An 8,805-nucleotide genomic window follows, 5' to 3' on the forward strand; every position below is an offset into this window, starting at 1 on the left:
GGTCACTAGATTAATACATGTCAAACTGTCATTTACAATAATTGACATAAGTCACATAACACTTTAATATGTAAAAAAATGATTATTAGTTCCATAATTAAACTACAATTTTCTAAACATTATGCATCCCATAGATGCATTCCAACAAGAAACCATCAAAATGATATACTTAAACGCCTCGAACAATAAACATACTTTATAATGATGCCAGACCAAAACATTTTTCCTAGATTTTTTACTTTCCTCAATTGCTCTACTTTTTTAAATCATTTTTGGCTGAAATTGCCCAAACCACAATTAAAACTGCAGAAATTGAAACCAAACTTTCAAACTTTGCTACCAACATGCCATAAAAAAGTGTTCAACGAAAAAGTGAACTCAGAAGACCAAGTGATAGATGCATAGGAAGATAGTGTACCCATTAAACTGCATATATATAAGCCATAAAAAGAAACAAAGTAGGTACACAGATTAAGCACAAATGCTGCAAGATTTGTTTAATGCAATGGAATGAAGACTGAGCATTGAGCAAAGAAAAGACCCAATAAACCAATACCATCTGCATCTGTATGTATCCCAAAAATTCACTGCATGTTATGTGAAAAGATTGTAAGTCGATTTCCCCACCAGTAAGCAGTCAGGTAGACTGTGGGTGTCAACAAGTTATCTTGCAATCTCTTTCATACATACTTGAAGCCCAAAGTCAGTTCTGAAGCAGGTCAGCCTTGATCACCGACCCATACTATTTCTAATGCAACAGAAGCTACATACCAAATTTTCCCTTCTAGATGAATGATTCCCAAGTAACAAACTTATGACTATGGCTATAAAATGCTCACCAAAAGAGAAACAAATACTGCAAATCTGAAATTGCTCAGGTTGATTGGAGTGGATTAATCAATTCATATTGGTAATATCTCAAACTGATTACTTATTCACAATCCAGTTTAATAAAGATTAAAGATGAAAAAAGGGAAGGAAAAGATATGATAGGCAAAATAGGAGAATAAAAACGAAAATAAGCAACCAAAAAGAAGATCCATATATGGGTCATTTATTACAATTCCTTGGTTTTAAAGCAGCATTTTTTTTAAACTAAAATACCTTGGTTTTCTTGCAAGACTTCAAGATAATTCAAGGGCTAATACACAAATCACGCATCTGAAACACAAGTGCATATTGGTGTTCAACCTGTGTATGTATTCTCCATTATTAAGTTTAGAATGTAATCTTCTTCCTTTTTTCCAAACTAGTTTTCATTTAAGAGTATGTCTTTGAAAGAAAATAAAATGTAAACTCTAGAGACTTTCACCTAAATCACATATTTGATCATGCATGCATTGAGACTCTTTATGTAAAGGATTGCCGAACCGGTACCGGGTACCGTACCGGTCGGCGCCCGGTCCGATTCGGTACCAGTTCTGACCGAACCGGTTGGCCCAGTTCGACAATTCTTGGCCTCTATTTTTTAATTTTTTGGGAGTTCTCTCTCTTTTCAAACTTTTTCTATAAATTTTAGTATAATTTGATGTTTTTTTGAATGTTTCTATGATCTTGATTTAAACTAAATGATGCATCTTATTTTTTTAAAATGATACAAATTATAAAATAGCATAACATAAAATATCTTCAAATCAAGATACAATCAATTACATACTTTTAAAACACTCTCGGATATCTAAAATCGGATCGAGTAACGATGTCTCTCATAGATATTCAGATCATCAGCATAATAAGGAGGCAGATCAACCTGCCTCTCTAACTAAACGGCATTATAATCTTGTATGCTCAACCCATGAGGAACGCATGCCGGATTATAAGCACTCTTAATCAAAAAAGCCAAAGCGCATGTTGTGGCAAAATTAATCAGACTCGGTGCGAACCAACCAGTCGCATTGAGTCCTGGCTGAATCGGACGAAACCGTCCAGTTTCATCTAATTCCCTCTTGTACCGACCGATTTCGACGGAATTATTGTGGTTCCTGCCCTGTAGGGCCAGAACCGGTTTCTATATCTGAACCGATCCGGTCAAAGACCGGGTCGGCTCAGTTCGGCTTGAATCAGACGGTATGGCCTAGTTCGGCAATTCTTATTATAAGTGCACAGATTGCTAAATTTAATAAAATTAATATAGTCTATGTATAACAAAGTTGATATTTAACTAAACAATCCGATGAATTAATAACTGTATTAGAATCAAAAAAGTATTATCTGGTCATATACTGTAAGGTTTTTTATTTTCATTTTTGTAAGATGATAAGCTAACTTTGTAGTTGTTTCTGATTTTTTTTTATACTCTTTTCTAGCTTTCTGGCACAGTGTACAAGCTGGAATACTACCATGTCTAATATCATACCTTTTTCAGCCCACATCAGTTCAGTGAGCAAGTGTAAGAGCCACATTTTGAGCCGGGCCGGCCGCTAACCACAGCACCGGCCCGACCCATGTGAAGGGGAGGGAGACTCCCGAACGGGGTCTTCTCCCTCCCCTGCTTCAGTCCCTTCCCGAATCCACCGCAAGAGGGGAAAAAAAAAAAAGGGGAATCAAATCTTACGTAAATTGAACCAATCCTCTTCTATAAAAGACCCCTTTTCCCTCTTCCTAGGGCATCAATCGAGAGCTCTTTCAAAAAAAAAAAAAGAGAGAAAGAGAGAGAGAGAGATCCGTGAGAAGCTTGGATTGTTCGCCGTCGGGCCGGCCGGAGGAGTTCGCCGGAGGTGAGGTAAGGTCCCCCTCCTCCTTCTCCTCGTCTTTAGGCCACTGTTTTTCTTGGGAATCCGGCCGGCAAGCCGCCGGATCGATGTGAACCGAACTCCCCTGTTTCGGTTTGCTTTTCCTCTTCCGTTCCGGTCGGCTGTCGCCGGCCGTGGCGCACCGCCAGCACCGCCATGGGCCGACGACCATGGGGCGTTGCCGGCCATGGGCTGCCCGGTGCCGAGCACCGTCTCCCTTCCGTCGGGAAGAAGGAAGAAGGGAGAAGGAGAAAGGGAGTTTTCTTCCCCTTTCCCTTATTAATCTTCTCTCTCTTCTCTCTAAGCTTTCCCACTATTTTCTATCTCTACCCTTGATCCGGGGAGACCTTGCTTTGAGGACTCTAGATAGTCCTGGGATGCTAGATTTTAGAGTACTGTTTAGAGGATCAAATAGGGGTCCTGGATTGTTATAAATTTTAATGATGACTTGGTTCTGTAGGAAAATAATCTGTTGGACGAGGGGACGCTAAGCGGGATCCTGAGCATCCCGGTTCATAGATCGCCGTGAGGGCGGATGATTAGTTGTCTGAGTTTTCAACAAGAGTAAGAATCCTTGTACGCCAATCCTACATGATATAAATATTTTTACACCATATATGTTTGATATGCTATGATCCAGACAAAGCAAAAATAAATTTATATCAAATTATATTTTGATTATATTGGTTTATGATTGGTACTATGATGGATGTATGTATGTGCATAACCTACACCTGCATAAATAGAATTATAAATGTGGTTCTTATAGTATGATGGAAATAAATCGTATTTTGATTATATTTGTTGTAATTGATAGTGTGATGGATACAATCCTGAGCATAGCTTACATTTACATAATTGGACTAATAGAGATGATGGATAGACTAACCATGTTATATTGATTGCCCTGTCACGGGCCGGAAACGTGACCTTGGTTAGTCTAGGCCGGATATAAGATGGAAAAAGGAATTGATGTGTGTATGTGAATTGATTAAATGAACTGGGACTTTGGGCTTATCTCGTTATTATTGATTGCCCCATCACAGGCTAGAAATGTGATATGATCGATTGCCCCGTCACAGGCTGGAAATGTGATATTATTGATTGCCCCGTCACAGGCTGGAAATGTGATACTATCGATTGCCCCGTCATTGGCCGGAAATGTGATACTATCGATTGCCCCATCACAGGCCGAAAACGTAACCGGGATGTAGCCCAAAGTCGGAAAGATAATTGATCCGGATCAAGTTAACATGGAATGGAAAGAAAAAGCATTGAAAACAGTCATAGTGATTTATAAGCTATTATATACTATATCATTCTTATGTGGCTGGACTTTCATTGATGTTTGATGTATAATTATGGACTTTCATTGATGCTTGATGTACATAATTATATTGATTATTTGAGTCTTTTGGAAACTGTCTATGATTTCATGAAATGTGCATCGATTTGTCGTGGTTTTCAAATTCATATTATTATTGTGTTAGTATGGATGTGTAGGGATTCTTACTGGGCTGTAAAGCTCACCCCCTCTTCTTCTTTTTCTTTACCAGAGTTGCAAGATGCATAGATTTGGATGGGATGGGCGTAGAGTGCGAGTACCAGAGTCATTAGTTAGTTAGTTTGTTTATCCTTCTTTGATGTCGATGAACATTTGAAGATCTTGGAATTGAACTAATTTGTTTATTTGGACATGTCGGATTTGTTTATTTGAATTATTAAATTAATTATGGATTTATTGGAATTATTGTTAATCATAGGCCTTGCATGATCTTTAGGGCACTACTCTAGGGCTCATGCGGCCGGTCGCGTACCGGACCCGGGTGCTGGGTTCGGGGCATGATAGAGTGGTATCAGAGCTAGGTTTAAGTGTCCTAGGGTTTAGGTTCAGGTGAGTGTGAGTAGGGAATTATGATAGGAAAACTATCAGAGCCTTGCTTTATAATCACTTGAGATTGTAACAGGAATGATATTGTAATCTAAGGTTTAAGACCACTAGGGACTGTGGCCTTAGTGACATTAGAGTTTGAGGTTTAAGGTCATTGGGGATAGTGACAAAATTAAAATCTGAGCATATGTTTAAGATCACTAGGGATTGTGATAGAAATATATCATAGCTTAAGGTTATAATCACTTGGGACATGACAATTAAATTCAGTGATTACGGTGTAAGATCACTGGGCATTGTGATAAAATGTATGCATCGGGTTTGGTTTTCGATGAATATGGAAGGAAAGTATAAATTGTCTTTGATCATGATAAGAGAGGTTTGACCTAAGATAAGTGTAGGAAAGTCAACAATGGCATATCGGTTAAACCATGCTTATATATTATTTAAATGACTTGAAAGTTCAAACTTGATATAGGTTTTGATGTGATTATACTTTTGATTTTGCTGCTAATTATTAGAGCGAGATTTGTACGTAGATCTTTCATAGTATTAGAGTGAGCTAAGAAGATTTCATAATATTGAAAGGAATGTTCTTCGAAGTTGAATATGTATGTGAATCTGTATGTGGTATTGGCATGTTTGGATATTACAAATAGGTCTATTTTCTATTGATATATTTGATTTTATTTTGAGGCTATTGAGTTGGCATATTGATGGGGGAATTCTAATTATTTGAATTCATATATTTGGATTGGGCTGCTGAATTTTTCTTATAATTGTTGGAGATTATTGGATGTGTTAACTTGAACTAAAGTCTAGATTTATGATCTAACCAGGAATCTTTGCCATTGAGTAGAGATTTAGATTTTGAGATGCTTATGTGAATTATCATATGTAGCATTGATCATACATATTAAGAATTTTGGTGAAGAAAGATTTGAAGGTTGATAGAGTTAATTTTTAATCATAGTGATATTGGCTCAATGACTTTTAACCCATTGAATTTGAAGTAAATTCTTTTGGAAGGAAGGTCAATCTAAATTATGTAATTGAATTGCTAAGAAATCCAGAGTTAATTAAATCTGGATATTTTGGATTCTAAGTTGTGGAGATCATGTAGTGACCTTAAACTTGATTAATGGCTTGAGGGTTAGTTATGGTTAGTATACTCTACATAAATTTCAATTAAAGTTTTGAAATTTGGATTTTCTTATTTCTAGTGCAAAGTGATATTTCGGTCATAAATTATTTAGAGACCTTAGAGTATTTAATGGATTAAATCAGAGTGCACAGCAGAAGTGTGGTGGTTTGAGTTATTTTGAAATTGGTTAAGGACATTAATATTTGATCTAAAAGGTATTATGATGGAACACTTGAGTTAGTTTCTAGTAGAGGAGAATGGTGTTGATTCTATGGATGATCTAGAGATAGCTATATAATTTTCACCGGTGGGTTCTTCTATTGTTGACAATTTTTGGGAGAACCTTGGGCATCTTAAATTTAGCGTTAACGGTTGATGATTCCTTGGTTGGCCTTAGACTTGGAATATTTTAACATGGATCTCCTATTTTGTTGGGATGATGTGGGCGAGAGAAAATTATTAGGCCCAGAGATAGTGCAATAGACCATAGATAAGGTGCAAGTGATCAGAGAACGACTTCGTACAGCTCAGAGTCGTCAAAAGACTTATGCTGATAATAGAAGGAGAAAACTGAAATTTTAAATTGGGGATCATGTTTTCTTGAGAGTGTCACCCACTAGAGGAGTGATGAGATTTGGGGTTCATGGTAAATTGAGCTCTAAGTATGTTGGTCCATTTGAGATTTCGGACAAGGTTGGAGAGGTGGCATATCGACTGGCTTTACCACCGGCTTTATCCAGTATGCACAATGTTTTTTTCATATGTCAATGTTGAAGAAATATGTCCCAGACCCAAGTCATGTGGTAGCATATGAGCCATTACATCTTCATGAGGATTTGACCTATGAGGAGTTTCCGATACAAATTGTGGACAGAAAAGATCAGGTATCATGGCATCGAACCATTCCTTTTGTGAAGGTGCAATGGAACAATCATACGGAAAGAGAGGCTACCTTGGAGCTCGAAGAAGAGATGAAGGTCAAGCATCCGGAACTATTTGAACCCACATGTATGCTAATTTCAAGGACGAATTTTTTTTTAGGTGGGGAGAATGTAAGAGCCACATTTTGAGCCGGGCCAGCCCGCTAACCACAGCACCGGCCCGACCCATGTGAAGGGGAGGAAGACTCCCGAACGGGGTCTTCTCCCTCCCCTGCTTCAGTCCCTTCCCGAATCCACCGCACGAGGGGAAAGAAAAAAAAAGGGGGGAATCAAATCTTACCTAAATTGAACCAATCCTCTTCTATAAAAGACCCCTTTTCCCCTCTTCCTAGGGCATCAATCGAGAGCTCTTTCAAAAAAAAAAGAGAGAAAGAGAGAGAGAGAGAGAGATCCATGAGAAGCTTGGATTGTTCGCCGTCGGGCCGGCCGGAGGAGTTCGCTGGAGGTGAGATAAGGTCCCCCTCCTCCTTCTCCTCATCTTTAGGCCACTGTTTTTCTTGGGAATCCGGCCGGCAAGCCGCCGGATCGATGTGAACCGAACTCCCCTGTTTCGGTTTGCTTTTCCTCTTTCGTTCCGGTCGGCCGTCGCGGCCGTGGCGCACCGCCAGCACTGCCATGGGCCAACGACCATGGGGCGTTGCCGGCCATGGGCTACCCGGTGTCGAGCACCGTCTCCCTTCCGTCGGGAAGAAGGAAGAAGAGAGAAGGAGAAAGGGAGTTTTCTTCCCCTTTCCCTTATTAATCTTCTCTCTCTTCTCTCTAAGCTTTCCCACTGTTTTCTATCTCTACACTTGGATCAGGGGAGATCATTGCTTTGAGGACTCTAGATAGTCCTGGGATGCTAGATTTTAGAGTACTGTTTAGAGGATCAAATAGGGGTCCTGGATTGTTATAAATTTTAATGATGACTTGGTTCTGTAGGGAAACAATCTGTTGGACGAGGGGATGCTAAGCGGGATCCTGCGCATCCCGGTTCATAGATCGCCGTGAGGGCGGATGATTAGTTGTCTGAGTTTTCAACAAGGGTAAGAATCCTTGTACGCCAATCCTGCATGATATAAATATTTTTACACCATCTATGTTTGATATGCTATGATCCAGACAAAGCAAAAATAAATTTATATTAATTTATATTTTGATTATGTTGGTTTATGATTGGTACTATGATGGATGTATGTATGTGCATAACCTACACCTGTATAAATAGAATTATAAATGTGGTTCTTATAGTATGATGGAAATAAATCGTATTTTGATTATATTTGTTGTAATTGATAGTGTGATGGATACAATCCTGAGCATAGCTTACATTTATATAATTGGACTAATGGAGATGGTGGATAGACTAACCATGTTATATTGATTTCCCTATCACGGGCCGGAAATGTGACCTTGGCTAGTCTAGGCCGGATATAAGATGGAAAAAGGAATTGATGTGTGTATGTGAATTGATTAAATGAACTGGGACTTTGGGCTTATCACGTTATTTTTGATTGCCCCATCACAGGCTAGAAATGTGATATGATCGATTGCCCCATCACAGGCTGCAAATGTGATACTATCGATTGCCCCGTCACAGGCTGGAAATGTGATACTATCGATTGCCCCATCACAGGCCGGAAATGTGATTCTATTGATTGCCCCGTCACGGACCGGAAACGTGATCGGGATGTAGCCCAAAGTCGGAAAGATAATTGATCCGGATCAAGTTAACATGGAATGGAAAGAAAAAGCATTGAAAACAGTCATAGTGATTTATAAGCTATTATATACTATATCATTCTTATGTGGCTGGACTTTCATTGATGTTTGATGTATAATTATGGACTTTCATTGATGCTTGATGTACATAATTATATTGATTATTTGAGCCTTTTGGAAACTGTTTATGATTTCATAAAATGTGCATCGATTTGTCGTGGTTTTCAAATTCATATTATTATTGTGTTGGTATGGATGTGTAGGAATTCTTACTGGGCTGTAAAGCTCACCCCCTCTTCTTCTTTTTCTTTACCAGAGTTGCAGAATGCATAGATTTGGATGGGATGGGCGTAGAGTGCGAGTACCAGAGTCATTAGTTAGTTAGTTTGTTTATCC

The 8,805-nt window shown here is 38.8% G+C and overlaps 1 protein-coding gene and 1 long non-coding RNA gene across 12 annotated transcripts in view; one reads left to right on the plus strand and one right to left on the minus strand.

Annotated features, from left to right (window-relative positions):
* Positions 1-8,805, minus strand: part of LOC103698766 (presequence protease 1, chloroplastic/mitochondrial-like) — a 51,719-nt gene that overhangs the window by 37,630 nt on the left and 5,284 nt on the right. The window lies entirely within an intron of this gene.
* Positions 180-8,805, plus strand: part of LOC148699584 (uncharacterized) — an 8,737-nt gene continuing 111 nt past the window's right edge. Inside the window, exons 1-3 of the long non-coding RNA XR_016398533.1 lie at positions 180-2,722; positions 3,193-3,296; positions 8,726-8,805. The exon at positions 8,726-8,805 is cut by the window's right edge and continues 111 nt beyond it. This is a non-coding gene — a long non-coding RNA (uncharacterized LOC148699584). The remainder of the gene's footprint in view (positions 2,723-3,192; positions 3,297-8,725) is intronic.

Source organism: Phoenix dactylifera, chromosome 15, assembly GCF_051530095.1.
Source record: "Phoenix dactylifera cultivar Ajwa chromosome 15, Ajwa_hap1_PhDact_Kaust_v1.1, whole genome shotgun sequence".
NCBI lineage: Eukaryota > Viridiplantae > Streptophyta > Magnoliopsida > Arecales > Arecaceae > Phoenix > Phoenix dactylifera.